Below are 20,614 nucleotides of genomic sequence, written 5' to 3'. Positions count from 1 at the left end.
GTCACCAGACAGTAGCTGGTACCACAGCAGACCTGTCCAGTGGGAACTGAGCCAAAGGAAAGAAGCAGTCACTGCTGGAGAAGCCATTCAAAGCAGAGAGCTGTCCTGTGTGTACCCTTCCTCCTGCACCCCTACTCCTAACCCCACACTATAGCCTCTGGCCAGTATCTTGCAATGCTCAAAAGCCAGAAGCCAACTAACATGAGAGTCTAAGAAACAGCCTGCAGGCAGGTTCAGCCTCACCACCTTGGAGAGCAGAGAAGAGGATGGGAAATGAAGCTGAGAGCACACCGAGTTTGCATTTTTCTTCATCATTCTCTGAATTCTCAAAGCTAAAGAAAAAATATTCCTGACAGAAAATCTCTAGCTTACTGGGGAATGGGGAAGATTGAGTTCTGAATGGCTGCAGCCACCAAATAAACTCTGCCCTGCGCCTACCTGCTAACTCGGTACCACTCACCTGTGGTATTACCAGCCTCTACAGTTCATCCGGCAAAAAGTTGTCCAGTGGGACCCAATGAAGATGGATCCAGGGGACCAGTTGCCTTTTGCTTGATTCTCTTGACGTTGTTTCAGTATTTTCTCATACTCACACTGGAACTATTATGCAGCATTTTATGAGCTGTCACAAGGGGGAAATGGCTGTGGGATGTGTCTGTGGTTGACAGGGTGCTTTTATCATGTATGTCTTCCAGAGCTTTGAGGTATAGGGAGAGAAAAAGAGGAAAAAACTGATGTAAATGAGTGGTGAGTTACCTCTCCCGTCCTCTTTACTAGAGTGAAAACACCTTTTCCTTTTCTTATTTTTTTCCTCCTTTTTAAGAAGAAAGGATATACCTAAGAGAAATATTTGGATTATCTAAGGGTGGGGAACAAGGGCAGTTCAGCCCAAAACAGCTGGAATGTATCTGCAATAGGAGTGGACAAAAAACACTCTTTTTGTGCCATCAGTGAATCCTTGCTGTGAGTAAGCCAAAATAGCAACTTCTTTATCTCCAAAACAATTCTCCCTGAGGCCAGTTCCCAGCTTTAGATGCATACCCAGGACACTTCCCAGCTGTGTGGCAGTGCTGAGCTCTTCTCCACTGACCAGAGCCTTAGATCACAAAGGAAGCTGCTATGTCCAAGGACACCACATGCTTGCAGTAGAGGGGGACATCACATGCAGTAGAGGGGGACAGCAGGTCTGGGCCAGTCATGTGGAGATAAGACACTACACTGGTCAATCTGAATACAGAAGGAAACTATTGTCTTTAATATAAGTGACATAACTGGCATCTATTGGGCACTTGCTATGTGCCAGGCTCTCTGTTGTCTTATTGAAACTTCACAACAGCACTTTTTGGTCACCATTCTTATTTTCCCCATTTCCCAGGTGAAGATGTTGAGGCTTTGAGGTTGGGTTATTTGTCTAGCATCTCACAGCTAAGAAGTGGCAGATTTGAGACTCAGACCTATGTCCGTCTCTCCCCCAGATCCAAAGTTCTTCCCCTTTATACTATCCTGCATATCAACTCTAAGGGAAACTCAATGGACAGTTTTATGTTCAGTGCTAGCCAGCATCGCAAACAATCACTGATCTCATTACCCATGGTTTATGGAAGAGATAGTAAACAGAATCATTGCTTGTTTTGTTCTCTCCATGAATATCTGAGTGCAAATGATCAGTGAACTCTTGTTACCTCTCTAGTCCTAATGACTGAGTCATAGCATATCTGCTGATGTTCTAGAAGCTTCTATGTTCTGAATCTCTCCAGCTACCCAAACCCTAGAGAATAAATGCTCCATTTCTGCAACTTTTCTTCCCAGAACTTCTCAGCTGGAATCCCAGAGATTGGAATCTGTAGGTTGAGATCCTGGCCACTTCTGGAGTGACTCCTAATCTCATCTTCAGGGAAGGTCATTTATCTTAACAGCTTTTTGCCCAAGATCTTTGTATCTGTGATGGATACTATGGATTTCTATTCTACTCCAACTGGTATAGCTAGACTTTGCTATCATCTCTGCTGCATCACTAGAGCCCAGATGGCTCATGACTAGTGTATAGACTCTTCTCCCTAGAAGTTGACCCTGTCCCTTGAATTCTTATATTTATAGAAGTAAAAGAGTTAGCACAGGATGACAAGTACATTGCACATACACTGCTACTTCTCTTTCCTACACCCATAGTTAGGATGATCATTTGATTTATTGTCTGAACCAGGATGCTTGGAGAGTGAAAAGAAGGGCTAAATTACATGAAGACAAACAGGTTTGTAAACCAGGGCAGTCCCACAGTAGACAATGCTCATTGATCCTACCCTTCTCAACAGGGATCCAGGCAGCCCTTCAGAGATGAAAACTATGAGTAATCATATAATTGGTACCTTAGGACACTTACTGTTTACATGTGCATGCATCTCATTTCATTTTTTCAGCATAGGTTTGAGTGTTTACTCTGCAAATTTATAGATGAGGAGCTATTCACTTTATAAAGAAAAGGAAGATATAATCCTGTTCACAGATTAGAATCTAGTTATGAAGAAAAGACAACATAAAACAAATAAATAACTTTATGAGTGCAAATATTCTCTTCCATGAATGAATTTCCCTGGGTAAGAAGACCAGGTAGCAATTTACAAGGCGAGTTAGGCTTGAGCTTAAACATGCCATTGGGTTTCACTTAGAATTGATATGAAATATATTCAAGATTTTAGAGTCAGAAAGTCCTAAATTCAAGTCATGAACCTGAATTTACTAGTTGTGTGAAAAAAAAAAATGGAATATAGGAAGTAAGTCCCAAAGGAGAGGTAAATATGCTTTGAAAGTGGAGAAAAGGGGGAGAATAATTCTGTTTACAGATGTCTGTCTTACTGTGCTCCTTTATATAATTTATTCCTAAAAATATTTATTGGGTTAAAAAAATAGCACAGAGGTACAAACAAGAAACAAACAAACAAAAAAAAGATCCACAATCCTATCCTAGATCACCATTGCTGATATTTAAAAACAACAAAAGAAATATAGATACATGATCACAAAGTTCAAATAGTATAGAAAGACACAAGAAAGTCTCTTTCTCCACCCCCAGAATCACTCCCTGAAGTGCACACCTCTAGTATTTTTTTGCATAGTTTTCATAGGAAAAAAAAGGCATTTATCTGCATTACATACTCTATACCTTGTTTTTTCCCACTTAATAGTATATCTTGGAGGCCTTTCCATCTCCACACATACAAATCTTTATTCTTTTACCAAGAGGAAGAGTCCATCTCAGAGATTATAATTTATTTAACCAGCCATTTTTTATTTATTTGTTTTTGTCATGATAAGCAATGCTGTGGTGCATATGTGAGCTTCTTTAAAAGAATATAGCTTAACCTTATAGGCTTATTAAAAGTGAACCTAACTAAGAATATGCACTTTGTCTCCAGAGTCCATTCATCGTCTCTCATTGTCCATTCCTGCCAGCTTCTCCTCATTTCTAGTTTCCTGTGTCCTTAATCCCCTGATTTTTCACAGGCCATCTTATCGTCCATGGTTTGCTTAACCCCCTTGATGATTGAACTTCCTTTGGACTTGCTCTCCTGGCCTTGCCCTCAGCATCTTCCCAGGACCCAACTGTAATATCACCTTTTGGCTCCATAACCATCAAATGTGATTGAGAAGCACTCCCTTTGGACACTTGTGATATTGTGATTTATAAATTAGAAATATATATATTTGATTTTCATCCCAGTTCTTGCATAGAGCTACTAAAATCCTTGAAATTTCCTAAGTGACAAGAGCTTTGAAGGTGCCTTTTGTTATGTTAATGAGTAACTTTGGGAATCTTCCTAGATCCCCTAAGGAGAGGTCTGGTCACCAAAGGCACAAACTGTGTGATCAGAGAGTTGGAATTTTCAGTCTCATACCCTCTTCCCCAACTCCAGGGAGAGGAGAAAGGGACTAGAGATTGAGTTCAGTCACCGATGGCTAATGATTTAATCAGTTGTGCCTGTGTGATGAGGCTTCCATAAAAACTCAAAAGGATGGGGGCTCAGAGGGATCTGGAATGGTAAACACAAGTAAATTTGGGGAGAGTGGTGTACTTGGAGAGGGCATGGAGCTCTGTACTCTTTCCCCATGATTTGCCCTATGCTTCTTTTCCATCTGGCTGTTCCTAAGTTATTTCTTTTTATAATAAATTGGTGATCTAGTAAGTAAAATGTTCCTCTGAGTCCTGTGAGGTGCCCTAGGAATTAATTGAACCCAAGAAGGGGGTTATGGAAACCTTCTATCTATAGCCAGTAAGTCAGAAGCACAGGTGATAACTTACACTGGCATGAAGTCAGGGGAGGGGGTCAGTCTTCTAGGATGGAGCCCTTAACCTGAGGGATCTGGCACTTTCCAGGTAGAGAATGGCAGAATTGAGTTGAATATAGGACACCTAGCTGCTGTCTGAAAATTGCTTGGTGGTATGGGGAAACCACACACACACACACACACACACACACACACACACACACATACACACACTAGAATACTAGAATTTGGGAGACCAGAATCATTAGAACTTGAACCTTGCCAAGTACTCCTATTAGGTGAATGTGTATTTGACAGAAACGTTTCCAAGAGTGAGACTCTAGTTGTCCTTTAAAGGACTGATGGATTTTTAAAAGCAGGACAAAGTCCTCTGGGGAGGACTAAACAATTTCTCCAGATACTCTGCAATGCATGACTCTGTATAAGGCAGGTATTCTGTGAAAAGTCAACTAGTTTAGCAAGATTCCTCTAAGCACCACATTAGTACCTGGAGGCCAGTTTAATGTAAATTAAATTGCAATGTATATTCTCAAGCCAGACAAACTGTCTGCAAGATTATTGAGGGCCCACAGAGTGCCATAATGACCTAGAAACAGAGGCCCAGCGGCACTGACCAGGAGCTTGTGTAGAGTTGATCTCTTGGGAAGATTCAGATGGAGGGTTAAGGATTTTATGAAGAATTATGATTCTCAGTGATGAATGAAGAAAGCTAGAGCAAAACCACCCTGCCAAAAATGAAAGTGTCTCAAAGACTCGACAACAGTGGCAGTTCTGCCTGCCAATGCTGTAGGATAATTTATGAACCACACAGTTCAGAGCAGTTTAACAACCATTACTGAATGATGAATACATACATACTTGGAAATGTTATTATTTCTGCAATAGCATAATGATATCAAATTCACAAATTCGAGTTTAGTCTTCTATCTGAGGGTATGAGGAGGCACATCAATCAGTTAAATATGTATAGGCAGAACCCTACTTGTCGAAGATTCCAATGTTCTATAAAGAGTGAGAACCTCCTACATTTGGAAAAATGTGGAATCTACATGACCAAAGATGGTTTGGTCTAGTTTTTGTATTTACCTCATGTGGTAGGAAGACTAACGGCCCCCCAAAGATATCCAGGTTCAAATCCCCAGGACATGTAAATATGTTACCTCATATGGCAAAAGGGGCTTTGTAAATGTAATTAAGTTGAAAACCTTGAGATGGAGAGATTATCTTGGATTATCTTGGTGAGTCCAATGTAATCACAAGTGTCCTTATAAATGAAAGAATGATGGAATAAGAGAATTAGAGTCAGAGAAGGAGATGTATGTGATGACCAGAGAAGCGGAGATTGGAGTGATTTGAATAAGGGGCCATAAGCCAAGGAATGCAGATGGTTTCTAGAAGCTGGAAAAAGGCAAAGAAATGTATTCTCCCTTAGAGCCTCAAGAAGGAATATGATCCTGGCAACATCTTGACTTTAGCCCACTAAAACCCATTTTGGACTTCTGACCTCCAGAACTGTAAGAAAATAAATATTTTAAGGCACTTAAATTTGTTACACCAGCAATATAAAATTAAGACACTTAATATCTTTCATTATTGTTTTCTTCATTTCTTTGTCTCATAAATTCACAGAGAGGCCAACAGCCAAGTTCAATACTGAAGGAAAATTCAACAAAGTGTGAGAAAGATATCACATAGATCCAAATGAAAGTAAGAGAAATATAGAATAGTACTATAATTTTTACGCCATATTAGCCTAGAACCATCCTTGGTTACTTGTTAATTCAATTTATTTAAATATTTTCAGTGCCTCTTACAAATTCATATGTGCTACAGTTCCCGAAATCTCTTCCATGTATTTCTTGGATATCTGAATATTTTAAAGGCAATAACTTTAAAATTTTAGGATTTCAAAACTTGAATTTAGATGTTGTGATACATCTTTTTTGGATTCTCCTTTAATTTCCCTGATAATTTCCACCTCTTTGGGAATTGCCCCTTGATCTACAGGGTCTAAATTTAATCCTCCCTTCTAGTCAGTCTGAATTGGGACAAGGAAGAGCCAAGAGGAACTCCTGATCCAAGTTAGGCCAATTATTTCTCCTGGGAATCTAAAATCTGAACTGCAAGATTCAGAGTCTGGGAATTGGAAACAGAGTTACTTTAATGTCAGAATGTAGAGAGAGGTTCCATAAGTTCCATAGGTGAATGTTAAGTCTTCCTAGGTCTGGTTGTTAAAGTCTTCCTTGGATTCCACAAGACACTCTATGTGGCAGAATGATTTGTGTAAATAGCAGCAATTCTCACCCCTCCCCCTGCCCGGTACTCTTGCCACACTCTTGGGATTTCAGCTCCTCTCAGCGGTGGAATAAGTTAACCTGTCCTGAGTCTGGGATAGCCTTCTGACTTGCATTAAACAGTGGAATGTGGTAAAAATTATATAGAAGTCTCCACACTTCCTCAGTCTGTCTGTCTGTCTTTCCTCTCCCCTGCTTCCTATGAGAACAAGCTCAGTGTAGCCTTCAAGGTAAATAGACATGTTACCCACTCACAGCCTTTGTCCCAGCCAAGAGCCACTCAACCACTGGACATGTGAATGAGGCATTGAAGATATCCTAGACCTGCCAGTCCTCATTTGACCCACTAGGCTAATCACAAATTTATGAGCAAACCCAGCCAAGATTAGCCAAATCTTGCTCAGATCAGTAGATCCATCCATCTGACTCATAGATGTACAAGTAATTTTTTTTTTACCATTGTAAGTCAGGGTTTGGGGTGATCTATCATGAAGCAATGTGTCTAATTGATATACCCTAATATGTTTGTTTGTGTGTCTCTTCTCTTATTTAAGAAATATTTGTTGAGCATCTAGTAAATACTAGATAAGTTCTTATGTTAAAAATATGAGACTACTATGACATTACTATAAAACAAAGTTCCCACCCTCATAAAGCTGACATTCTGGTGGGCATCGTGGGAGAGGTGAGAAGACCGACAATGAACAAATATAACAAATGGAAAATTAATAAAACAGGATTAGAAAAATAGGGAGTGTCCTGTTAAGGGAAGAAATTGGTATCTTATAAAGAATGCAGATGAGGGGTGCCTGGGAGGCTCATTTGTTTAAGTGTCCGACTCTTGATCTCAGCTCAGGACTTGACCTCAGGATCATGAGTTCAAGTTCTGCATTTGTGTGTGGAGCCTACTTAAAAAAAAAAAAAAGAATTCAGAAGAAAGGTATATTTATAAGATGACATTTGAGTAGATACCCAAGGGGAGTGAGTAAGTCATAGAAATGTCTGAAGAAAAAGCATACCAGGTAGAAGAAATAGCAAGTGCAAAAGGCCTGAGGCAGGAGTGAGCTTGTTGTGTTTGTGAAATAGGAGGTGAATTTCCTGGAGTAGAAAGGGGCCAGGGATAAATCAGAGCAGTGACCAGGGCTCAAGTCATGGGAAGCTTGAAAGTGATGATGACAATTTTGGATTTTACTCTGAGCAAGATGGGAGGCAATTAAAGAGCTTCAATCACAGTAATTAACTGAAAGGAATCACATTTTAGAACGCTCACCCTGATGACTGTAAATAAAGTCTAGATGGACAAGGGAGACCAATTGGAAGGCAGTTGCAATACTTTGGTGGATATGATGATGATTTGGACCAACATATCAACAGAGGAGCTAGCAGATTCTGGATGTGTTCCTACAGGAGTGACCACAGAATTTGCAAATGTTTGGTAATGGTCGTGAATTCATGAGGGGGAAGGGAACGCTGTAAGGTTTTGGTCTGATAACTGAAGGGACAGTCATTAATGGGCATGGAGAAAGAAGAGGATTAAGGAAAATCAGGACTTTGGTTTTGGACATGCCACATTTGAGAGCGGTTTTAGTTGGCCACAAGGATAACATCCAGTAGATAGTTGGCTGTATGGACATGGAGCTGAAATCAGAGCACTGAATTACAGACATGAATTTGGGAGTCATATGTGTATAGTTGGACTTGAGATGTCTGAGTATGAGAGAAATCCTCCAGGGAGCACAGACAGAGAATGGAAAAAGCTCTGGGCTCCCTAATGATTATATCCAGGGAGACAGGAAGAACGAGCAAGAGTTGACAAGGTACAAGAACCAACGGGGATTTCTGCCAATAAATTCCTTTCTTTTCTCTTTAACCTAGCTTAAGCTGGTTTCTGTTATATATGTAATTAGATAATACACAGAGATTTTAAGGAGAGGTTTTCCTTTCTGAAAATTATCCCTGTTGCCCTGTGGCTCTCCATGTGCTGGGTCCAAAGCATCTATGGCTGCATGGATGGAGGGCAAACACAAACAAAGACTTCCACTGACTCAGTGATTTTTTTTTTTTTAAGTCATGGAGGCTTAATAGTCTAAAACCCAAGCATTTTTGATTTGTGAGAGCTAAGAGTACGAGAAAGAAGTGGTTTTGTTTAGATTTCTAAAAGGGTTTGATGGAAGAGTAAGCCAGAGCCTAGGGTAGAACATAAAGTCCTGTAGGAAATAATGTAGGACAGGGATTGACAGCAGTTTCTTGTGTCCCCACCCCTACCCCAGGAGGGGGACAAGATCACTTCCTGGGCAGGAAGAAGGCTGGAGAGAGAAATCAGCTCTGAGATGCTGGTGAGGAGACTTCCCAGCCTGCTCTTCAACCTCTTCTCTACCTTCCACTCCCCCAACCTTGAAAGCCCTGCTGGGGTGGGGCAGACCAAGACTCTCAGGCAAGTTTGAAAATCTCCCAGCTAAAGGGTTTTGTTCCCCACATCCCATCTGTGGTGCTAAAGGGACTAACTCAAAGTCCATCTCACACCAATTCAGGAGAGTGACAGCAAAGTGGACAAGACGGCTGCGTGTATTTAAGCAGAGAGAGTGTAAGCCAGTGAATGGATACCTCCCACGGTCCCCTCTGATTTCTTCAAGCCAGCATGCAGCACAGATGAGATTCAAAGATTTCCACATCTCCCAAGATGTTGAATGTTGAAGGTGGCTGCAAATTGAGTGCCTCCAGGCCTGCCAAAGAGCCACCAAGGCCAGGGGCAAAGTCCCAAACCAAAAGTCTCAGGGTGGAGAGCTCAAAAGCCCGAGCCACGTGGAAGCGTGAGCTGAGGCTCAGAGGAACAGTGGTGACAGTGGGAACCACAGAGGTCGACTGCACACTGCCTGTGTGGGAGACCAGCCTGAGTTAGGTGAATTCAGTTAAAGGGAGATTTGGTTATACCTTAGCTTAGGGATACACATTTAAAGCACTTTTCCATTACACTTGCAATGGAAAGATCCCTGCTTGATTTAGATTTCAAAATTCTAGTTGTACATCCTGCATCTCTTGCTCAACAACGAACCAGATATTCTGTAAATTCTACCAAAAATATTTTGGTGATGTTTTTGTCACTAATAATAACGAGCACTCCCCAACTGGCGGTTTAAAATTTATTTTTCCATATAAATGATATAAATAGTGGTTAGTATCCCATATTCATTCACCAAGTCTATGTAATTCATAATATAATTGAATTCTAACTAGTCTAGTTGGTGCCAGAGTTGCATAGAGAAAGGGTGTTTCAAATCCCAAGCACCATTACTCACAGCAGATCCTCAGCTATATACTTAGCTTTCCTGGGCCTCAGTTCCCTTATATGTAAAATGGGGATAAGAACATCTTTTCTTGGGTTTGTTGTAAGAATTAGTAACAATTTTCCTAAGTCACCCAAATCTTCAGATGTGAGGATTAGTATCATTTTTATAAGGCACCCAAACAATTTCTATAAAATACTTCAAATCTTAGCAATTGATCTTAGCTCAGCATTGGAAAAAATAATCTGATTGAACAAATCTATTGTAAGCTATGGACTGTTATGCTCCCTTAATCCTCATAGAAGTATTTCTGATCTAACTAAGTTTAAATAAAGAGATTTTTGGGGCGCCTGGGTGGCGCAGTCGGTTAAGCGTCTGACTTCAGCCAGGTCACGATCTCGCGGTCCGTGAGTTCGAGCCCCGCGTCGGGCTCTGGGCTGATGGCTCAGAGCCTGGAGCCTGCTTCCGATTCTGTGTCTCCCTCTCTCTCTGCCCCTCCCCCGTTCATGCTTTGTCTCTCTCTGTCCCAAAAATAAATAAACGTTGAAGAAAAAAAAAAAAATTTAAATAAAGAGATTTTTTAGTAATTCTTTTAATAACAAAGCCAACTAAAATTTAAAGTACCATGATGATGGGGCACCTGGGTGGCTCAGTTGAGTTAAGCATCTGACTTTGGCTCAGGTCATGATCTCAGAGTTTGTGAGTTTGAGCCTTGCATCAGGCTCTGTACTGACAGCTCAGAGCCTGGCCCTTGCTTCGGATTCTGCGTTTCCCTCTCTCTCTGTCCCTCCCTTGCTCGTGCTCTCTCTCTCTCAAAAATAAACATTCAAACAAATTAAAGTACCATGAGGGTAATTTCAAACTTTAGTTTGAAGAGGGATGACCATCTTTTAAGCAAGATAGATCTACCTGTCCAAGCTAGCCTAGAGTCATCTGCCTTAGGATTAGTTTGGGCTGCATATACGAGAAAAGCTGTAACAGCTTAAACAAGATAGAAGTTAATCTCTCTCATATACATAAAAGGAATCTGGAAGTTAGCAATCCAGGATGAGCATGGTTACTTTGCAGAGTCCACAGCTCCTGTGCCATCTTTGAGAGTAGTTCTTGTTTGTTTTGTTAAATGTTTATTTATTTATTTTGAGAGAGGGGTAACAAGAGAGAGTACGTGCACGCACACAGAGGGAGAGGCAAAGAGAATCCCAAGCAAGCTCTGCACTGTCAGCATGGAGCCTGATGCAAGGCTAGATCTCAGAATCTGGGAGATCATGACTTGAGCTGAAATCAAGAGATGCTTAATTGACTGAACCTACCAGGTACCCCCTTGGGAGTGCTTCTTGTCCTCATGTCCAATATGGCTGATAGAGCACCAGCCATCATATCTACATTCTGAGCAGGATGGAAGAAGGAGCAAAAAAAAAAAAAAAAAAAAACACTTCTTGGAAGCCCCCACATAAAATTTTCACTTTCATATATTAGTTAAAATACGGTCGCATGACTATGACCATATCTAGCTGCAAGGAAGGCTGAGAAACATCCTTTAGCTGAGTTTTGCCTTCCTAATAATTGAGGGTTCTATTACTAGAAATGAAAGGAAGAAAAGAGGTTAAAAATAAGCAACAAGCAATCTCTGTCACAGTTCTATTGAACTTCTCATTTAGCTCTTGCCTCTCAGTGGCAATTTCTCCTTTTATACTCTGCTTTGTGCTGATGGAGATGGGGGCTTTGCACACCCCATTCTGCTTTGCCGGGGGATTCTGGAGGGAGACTAGAAGACTTGAGGAGGAAGGATGCCGTCCCTTTCTGTGTTACACAGCTCTGCTTCTTCCACCTTGGCATTGGCAGTTCTCTCCGGGAGCAGTTTGCTGGTTTTCAGCACTCATAGACCAGCCTCCTCACTCCTCACTTCACATACAGGAGTGCCAGGCCAGCTGGCACCCCTACTATGGGCTGAACTGTGTCCACTCAAAGCACATATGTTGATGCCCTGACCCCCATTGTGACTGCATTCAGAGACTAGGCTTTTAGGAGATAATTAAGGTTAAACAAGGTCATAAGGTCGGGGTCTGAATCCTAATCTCTCTCTCTCTCTCCACTAGCATGCTCTCAGGAATGGCCACGTGAGCACACAGCAAGAAGGTGGCCATCAGCCAGCGATGAGGGAAGACAACCCTCATTAGAAAATGACTCTGCTGGCACCTCGATCCTGGATGTCCAGTGTCCAGAACTGAGAAAATAAATTCCTGTTGTTTAGGCCACCCAGTCAGTGCTATTTTTTCATGGCAGCCCAAGCAAACTAGCATGGCACCCTCCTCAGTGGTTGGTTTTCAGTCCGTGGGACCCATTCTCCAATCCTTCCCTTTGCTCCTCCAGACCCAGGGGGTAGTAGCTGTTCTTGTCAGTTGCCACCTTTCTGATAATTGATGTTCATTTTTTGCCTTTTAGGTTCTTCAATATCTAGTCAATTCTTCATATTAATTCTTTCCTCTTGAAATAGGTGGTTGTGGTTTCTGACCCTTGACTGGACCTTGACTGATATAATATGAACAATTCCAAGTTACCCCCAGCTGTGGCTACAGATACTTTATAGAAGTGCCAGTAGCACAGTTCCCAACCTTCATCTGCCCCAAACGCATCTCTACCAAATCCAATCTGTCACTTTGCATTTCTGCTCATGGCTTGTCTCCACTTTTGCCCTGCAGTGGTCCTCTATCTGGATTCTTTCTCCCTTTACCCAGCTGGATGATGTTGCTGGCTTTTGGTTCTCTTTGTGTATAAAACCCAAATTCTTGTATTCTTGCCTGAGAACTGGTTGCACTGCTTCCCTAAGTCCCACGTTTTCCCAGATGGGATAAGAGTCATGATCTAAAATTATATACTCAAACCAACTCCCTTTATCAAGCTGTTGTTTTTTTCAAAGTTGTAGAACTTTCTACTCTTGTAGCTTGCGAGTTCATAAAAGAGTTCCAATTTGTTCTCCTGATGGCAGCAGGGGGAATTCTTTGGAGTAGGTGGGACATTTAGTATAAGAAAACTAATTAATTAGTAAGGCAGGAATTTTATGCCTGAAATAACTGTGCACTTAGCTGTGTAGTCAAAGATTAATTTCCAGGCAATACATCATCTTCACACATTTCCAGGTTGCTTTCACAGACTCAAGATTTCTTTTCTGCCTCATCTATTCCATGCCATATTTAAATTGTTTGTGTGTTCATGAATGAGAAGCCATGGAAAATAAAAATTTTTTTGGAGACATTATCTTTCCTTTCATAATACTCTTCCATTATCTCTGCTTCTCTTCTTAGGCTGTCTGGTTTAGTTTAACAGACTTTCCTTTACCTGTCACTATAAATCCCACAATCACTAAAAAAATGCTAGGGAATAAATATACTCTCTCAAAGGGCTCTCTTATCAGGTTATCCTGTATAAGATAATAACTAACGTTTTAGGTCCTATTCATGTCAAGAATCTTGTTTGTGTGAAGAATACTTCTGGTAAACGTGTTTCTACAGCCTTAGGCATCGGCAAAGAGGGAGGGGCTGGGGAACTAACTAGTCACTGATGTAAATTCTCTTGCTTTCTCTGTGGCCGAAAAAAACGAAAATTCTCATATACGTTCCAACATGAGGAGCGAAATTGCAGGATGTGGGTATTTTAAAAATACCTAGAAGTCCTCAGGACTGATGATGGTCATATTGATTCAACACAGTGATAACTGTAGCCTCTGTCTGTTCTTCTGTGCTCCTAGAGAACCCTGGCATCCATACCCGTGGGGGATATATTTGTTAAACCAAAGAACAAAATACACTATCAAATCAGTATAAATTCCCTCATGTATACATTATGAGGGCAACAGAGAAATGACCCTGGCCAGGACTGTCCCAGGAAATTGTATTACGGCTTCTGTATCCTTACCAGCTAGGTAAAACACACCAGGCAAGCCCACAGAGACTTTGCAGAAGCTTCGCTCTCCTTTAAACACACGAGTTGGCACGCTTCTTCTATAAGGGGCCAGAGAACAAGTATCTTAAGCTTTGTGGACCACATGGACTCTGTTTTAACTACTAACTTTCGCTGTTGTAGCGTAAAAGCAGTCATAGATAGTATGTAAATGAACCAGCCTGTGTTCAATTAACATCAAAACACAAAGAGGGCCATTTTGGCCCATGGATCATGGTTTGCCAACCCCTGTTCTAGGATATCCAAGAATGCACTTTTATATAAAAAGAAACATGCCACCAAAAAATCTGTGCTCTGTTTTCCCAGCCTTCTACATAATAACCTACACATGTTATACCTATAAAAACACAAAATGTTGTCCTTCTTCTTTCAGCTTCCTGAATTGAGACAATGAATTTTTATGCCCATACAGAAAGGAATTTAGTGCCATTTTGTCACTTCCTATTTGCTAGGGTTGTATATCAAGGCAAGACGTTGTAACTAACGGGATCATTTATGGGCAAGGCCTGAGTTCTAACTTAACCTCTTCCAAAAGGGTAAGTGTAAGAGCATTCCAGGCCATTACAAACCAAATAACCCAGCAAAGACAGGTGAAGGCTAATGCCTCTAATGGTACTCAGGAAAATCAATCAGCCAAGACAAACAGAGAAGACTGTCAATGTTATGTTGACGAACTGGTGGGTGGTTAAAGGGAAAAAAAGGGAGTGGGTGAAAGGAATATTTAGAAGAGCAACAAAGGATGAAATTCTTTCTAGACCCTTGAGGCAAAGGTTCAAGTTCAGGGTTGAAGTTAATGGGGTTCACAGAGAAGAGGCTTCATCTACTAGATCATAATGATCCAGTTCTTCTGGGATTTTTTTTTTTTTTTTTTTTTGGTAAATCACGAAGTTTTAAAAGCCTAACTTTAAAGTAATCGTGCTTGAAGTCCTCAGAGTGGGAAAAATAATAATAGCTAATACTTGAGTGTTTGCTTTAGTTTTACATATTATCATATTTAGAATTTATTATTATACCCAATTTTTAGTTGAGGAAACAGGCTCAAAATGGTTAAGTAATTTGTTCAAGGACACATGGATATGAAGAGGCAGGACCAGAATTTGTAAATGGGTCTGGCTGACCTAGAAGCCCATATTCTCAATCTTTACATTATACTATCTTCCCTCCTCACTCTTGTTGATAGCTAAACCTTCAGGTCACAAAAGATTCTGGAGTCATTTTTAAATACACATTATAAACTAACACTCATGTTTCAAAGACACATGATCAAAGATCAAATTCTCCACCTACTGGGTTTTGCTTGAAGTTCCGTTACTGAGAGGATGATATCTTAAACTTGGAAATATTTATCCTGGACCATAAAAAAAAAAAAAAAAAAAAAAAAGGAAAGGAAAGGAAAGAGATGGCAAGAGGAAGAGTTTAGTAAGTTTAATATTTAATTAATTTCATCAAATATTTAATTTAATCATTTGTTTCCATATAGGTTTGGACAAAATATTTTAAGGCCAGCACATTGATAAAATTAAAATAGAAAATGCCAGGTTACATAAAGTGCATGATGGTAGTGAGGGAATGTCAGGCAGACACAAATAATGAACAATCTGAAAAATGAATATGTGTGTGTGTGTGTGTATAATATATATATATTATATATACAGATTTTATAAAAGTATTCCCATTATTATACCCAGCTAGTCTCTTGAAGGAGCATTCATTTTTTTTTAAATTTTTTTTTCAATATATGAAATTTATTGTCAAATTGGTTTCCATACAACACCCAGTGCTCATCCCAAAAGGGAAGGAGCATTCATTTTAATCCGGTGTTATTTCTTCCTTTCTGCCATCTAACACATGTCTTACAAATCCTAGCCTTACAAATTTAAAAATCAATGTGGGGTTGTATCACCTCATTCTTTGAGATGGTTTTCATCTCTGACAGATATATTCTGCTTCTTCTTTTTTTAGCATAGAATTTGACATGTTTATGTAACACTGATCCTGAAGTCCAGGGTTGTTTTCCTAATTTGTCTTCATTACTTAATCCTGTAGGTTTGGTAGGTGGAAGCCTTCCCTCCCTCTCACTACAGCACATTACAAAGCTCAAGAGCTTGGTTGCTTACATACTAGTTAAAACGAGTAGGCATTTATTTGTTTGTTTGCTTATTTGTGTATTCATGTGTTTATTTATTTAATTTTTTGGTTAAAGAAAGGCAGATAAAGGAAGTCCGAGGTAAGGAAGCTAAGTTCCCCTTGGGGAACTGCTTCTCTTTGTTTTAATAAAATCACTTCTGATTCTAAATGTTTTGTCTCCAGAAAACCATCCAGAACTGAGTTGGTTTAAAAATATTACACATATTCCGGGACCCAAGACCCCAAGGAGTTAAACTGGCTACAGATCATTTAGACCACCCACCTGTAATACAGGCACGGTCTGTCTAAACTCCACAGAAATGCAAAAGCCTGCCTCTTGCTATCTCTCCAAATAGTGCCCAGGAGGCTTTGCTCCCCTTTAGAACTGCTGAGCTGGACAAGAATTTTACTCCTCTGGCCCAGTGTCACTTGCAGGTGGGAGGGGAAGGGAAATTAAGACACAAATTCCATTGCTAGTGAATACATGTGGGACCCAGGAGACCAGTTTATCTAAAACTGAGAAGGGAATTTTGGGCTTCATGTACTTATGCACTGTGCTTCCATTCAAATATTTTTCTTTTTTTTTTTTTTTTTCTTCCAACACATCAGTTCCCATAAAAAGCATTCCCTTTTCAGTAGCCTAATCAAACATGAAATAAGAAAACTTCCACGTTGAAATTACTTTTATATCTTGTTTATGGGTCATGCAAACAAAATGCACCTATTTCTTCGTATTCAAATCACAAAATGACTTTTGTGCACGTCCAGAAGAGTTGATTCACTCCTGGTGGCCTATAAAAAGAACATTGGCTGTGAAAGTGTGGTAGGCAGAATTCTAAGAATGACCCCTAAAGACTCTCACTTTTGTATAACACCCTTCTCTGTGGATATGATGGGACATCAAACGTCACATTGCATGGCAAAAGGGATTTTGAAGATATAATTAAGGTTTGACCTTAAAAGAGAGGTCACTTAGGTGAGCTAGGTCTAATTACATGATCCCTTAAAAGCAGAGCATTTTCTCTGGTCGGTGACAGAAGAAGTCAGAGAAATTCCCACCTAAGAATGACTGGACACACTACTGCTCATGAAAATGGAGGGACCACGTGATGAGAAATGAGCACGGCCTCTAGAATTTGAGAATGGTCCCCAGCTGGCAGCCAGCACTGAACTCGACTCTTTTTTTTTTTTTTTTTTGGAGAGAGAGAAAGTGGGGAAGGGGCAGAGAGAGGGAGACACAGAATCTGAAGCAGGCTCTAAGGCTCTGAGCTGTCAGCACAGAGCCTGACACAGGGCTGGAACCCACGAACCGTGGAATCATGACCACAGCCCAAGTTGGAGGCTCAACCCACTGAGCCACCTCACCACCCTAAACAGGATTCTTAAACAGCCTGAATGAGTTTGGGAGCTGATGCTTTCCCTAAGCCTCCAGATAAGAACACAGCCAAACCTCACAAGGACTTCTGACTTACAAAATAGTGAGCTAATCAATGGGTGTTGCTTTTAAGCCAGTAAGTTCATGGCATTATGTTTTGCAGCAAAAGAAAATTAATATAGAAGGAGATAAAGGGGACCTTTAAAGGAGATGAAGAGCCCCAAAGGCATTCAGAGTAATAATTGCAGCCCTGGAACGAGCATCCCCCTTATAAGGGGAGGAGATGACTAGAGCTGGGAATAATGTTCAAGCAGATGTATAAATTCTGAGGTAATTCTTTTCTTTTCTTTTTTTTTTTTAAGTAGGCCCCACGCCCAGCATGGAGCCCCATGTGAGGCTTGAATTCACAACTATGAGACCAAGACCTGAGCTGAGATCAAGAGTCAGACACTTAACCGACTGAGCCACCCAGATGCCCCTGAAGCAATTTTTAATATGTTATTTGATAGCCATATTCCATCTGCTGTTTTTGGATCTGCTGCTCAGAATTTACTCCTCCACTCTGAACCCACTCTAGGAAGAGGACAAGGAGATCGGTGAGTGTCCCTGACCAGGCCAACAACATATGGTAGCGGCACATTGGGCACATTTCTCCCTTCCTATCCCACATGTGTCCTTCTGCCTTTCAGGATGAAGGATGTGACCCTGTATTCTCTTGGAAACCTGCTCTTGCCACACCGTTGGTCAGTCCCCACAGGCTCCTCTAGCCCCACTGAACATGCTGCCCAACCCCTCTGCCAGTTGACGAACCCATTTTTTCCCTGTCCAAGGAGGTGGAAACCAGAACGGTCCAGAAAGGTCCTTCCTAGACTACATGGAAGGGGTGTTACTGGTACTCCCAGGGGGAGCTGGGATCCATGACCAGGGATCCCAACAGAAAAACAGCAGGCTCTAGCCAAATAGATAGTCACAGGAGATGGTGGGTGAAAAGTAAATAAACAGACTGGCCCAATTTCATTTTGTTGGAAAGAATCACACTGGGTTGAGTCATTTTAAAAGATTAGACACATACCTATTGGACCTGCACTGTGTTCCCACTTACCACTTTGAAATCTCATGCATTTGAATTTCAGTGTTTTCAGCCTTACTATGTTGACATATTTGTAGCACTGACACTGTCACTCGCTCTATATGTCAAAACTTCTCTCATAGCTTTCCTGATACCAGCCTCTCTTGCTTTTCCTACTACATCTCCGGTTTCTTCTTCTCTTTCTGAGACTGCCTGCCTCTACTCACCTTTAAAATTGGTATTCCACCCTGAACCACCCTTGACCAGCTTCTCACTGTCTCCATTCATCCTATGTTGTTATTTCATTCACTCCTATGGCTTGGTTTCATCACCCACATGTCTCATGATTCCTAAATGTCTATCCCTAATCCATTCACATCTTGAGCTCTAGGAATGTGCATACAACCATCTTCTGAACAGTGCAAGTTGGATGTTCTGTTGGTACCTCTAACTCAACATGTCAGCTCCCCAAACCATGTTCTTCCTCCTTGGTCCCTTATCTGGGATCTATCACCATGCACCAATTGTTAATTACAAATCTATCTATTCTGGATGTCGAATTCTCATTCTCACAGCCTGAGACCCAAATTACTTAGGTTAATAATGAAGAGTTAACATTTAATGAAGAAGAGTCAGCCAATTAATCTTTAGCCTTAAGCAAAGAGATAGAGACAGCAAGAGAAGAAATGCCAGTTGTAGGACATCATTAGCTGGTAGGGATGTAGGTGAGAAGTGTCTCCTTGATCAAATCTATGTGCCGATAGGAACAGACCTCTCATGGGGAACGCTGCTTTAGACAAGGCACAGTCTGACACAGACAGGATAATCTCCTTCTAAAAATTCCCTCAACCTAGTCATAGGAGCTCATGCTTCTCCCTAAACTGTGAGAGTTTGGTCCTTTGACGATTCAAAGCCAGGATCCCGGCAGTTGTCTTACTTGAGGCCAACTCCCTAATAGCTTTAGCTTCCTAGCAAGGTGGTAGGATTTCCTGGAACAAATAGCCCATAGACAGAGCTTTCCCCACTGCTCTAGGTCTACTCGTGCTTCTTTCTATCTTTTCACACAAGCCAGGAAGATAATTTACACACACCTCTTGTTACTATTCCATTTAATTATAATATAATCCTACATATGCAAACATGAAAACAGCAATCATGTTTTATTCCAAGTTCTAATTGCGTGTAGCAATCATGTGCTTTCGCTAAATTATTTCCATCAAGTGTACAGAGCGCCATTATTTCCAGCATGCCAAAAGGCCCACCTGCAGCCTCCCACCCCCATCAGAAAAGCCAATCGGAGTTTCGTATTCTTGCTCTGATGTTTCAGGTAGTGGTCCGTCCCCCCACCCCCGATTTCTATGTGCTCAATCTGTGTGACTTCAGCTCCCCTGTCAATTTTCTTTCTCACCAGCATCAGAGACCCTGAAATGTTGAGTGTCTGCTCACCACTCCTCTCTTGCTTTTGTGCATAGAGGTGCCCTTAGTTGGGCTTCCTCCTTAACCATTTCCTATTCTTCTGATGCTAACATGTTCGTCTCTGTTCCTCACAGGCAGACCCCTCAATGATCCCTTTTCTTTTTAAATAATACCTTAAGCTAATCTTATTAGCATCAACCGACAATCTTTCTTCTTCTTTGAAGCTCTCCCCCACCCAAAATACAGACTAAAAAAGGGAAAGAGAAGAATGTCCTTTCCCTAAGTTCATCGTGAAACTCATTTCTCACTGTAGGAATTGTGCATTCTTTGCTTTATTCTCTCCCCACTCCTTTTCGACATTACGTCATTGGAAACGAGCCTAGAAATTAGTCGAGTCACGTATATAAAAAATGAACACTAGAGAAAGAAAACACAGGACAGTGAGGTGGCAAATTACTAAGCACTGGGGTCAGAAAATGTTTGAATTTTTGCTTCTGCCCTTCAAAGTTTTCGCTGCTGGGTATGTTCCAAGCTAGGTCTCAAGCCATTACCAGAACAGGTCATCCCAGTAGGTTTTTCTTTTACTTTTTTCCAAAGATGTTATCAATCAAGTTTTCCCAAAGGCTCATGGGCTATTAGCAAAGCAAAAGGGAGCCTCAGTGTCTCAGACGCAGGATTACCGTCTGCTACAGGAAGCAGGGCTAAAACTGGAGGACTTGGCCTTGGCCTTGCACCGTGTGTCTGTGTTTGAGAAAAAGCCTGAGAGAGCTCTGAGGACCCGAAAACAACCAGCATGACGTGACCATTT

At 41.1% G+C, this 20,614-nt stretch overlaps 1 long non-coding RNA gene across 1 annotated transcript in view; it reads right to left on the bottom strand.

Annotated features, from left to right (window-relative positions):
* LOC123582299 overlaps window positions 1-15,180 on the bottom strand; it is a 38,766-nt gene extending 23,586 nt beyond the window's left edge. Inside the window, exons 1-2 of the long non-coding RNA XR_006704302.1 lie at window positions 15,107-15,180; window positions 461-697 (exon numbers count right to left, since the gene is read on the bottom strand). This is a non-coding gene — a long non-coding RNA (uncharacterized LOC123582299). The remainder of the gene's footprint in view (window positions 1-460; window positions 698-15,106) is intronic.
* Window positions 15,181-20,614: the final 5,434 nt, after the last annotated feature.

This window comes from Leopardus geoffroyi, chromosome B3 (genome assembly GCF_018350155.1).
Source record: "Leopardus geoffroyi isolate Oge1 chromosome B3, O.geoffroyi_Oge1_pat1.0, whole genome shotgun sequence".
NCBI classification, from domain to species: Eukaryota; Metazoa; Chordata; class Mammalia; order Carnivora; family Felidae; genus Leopardus; species Leopardus geoffroyi.
Note: the sequence above shows the minus strand (reverse complement) of the source record. Positions and strands in the feature narration are given on the sequence as shown.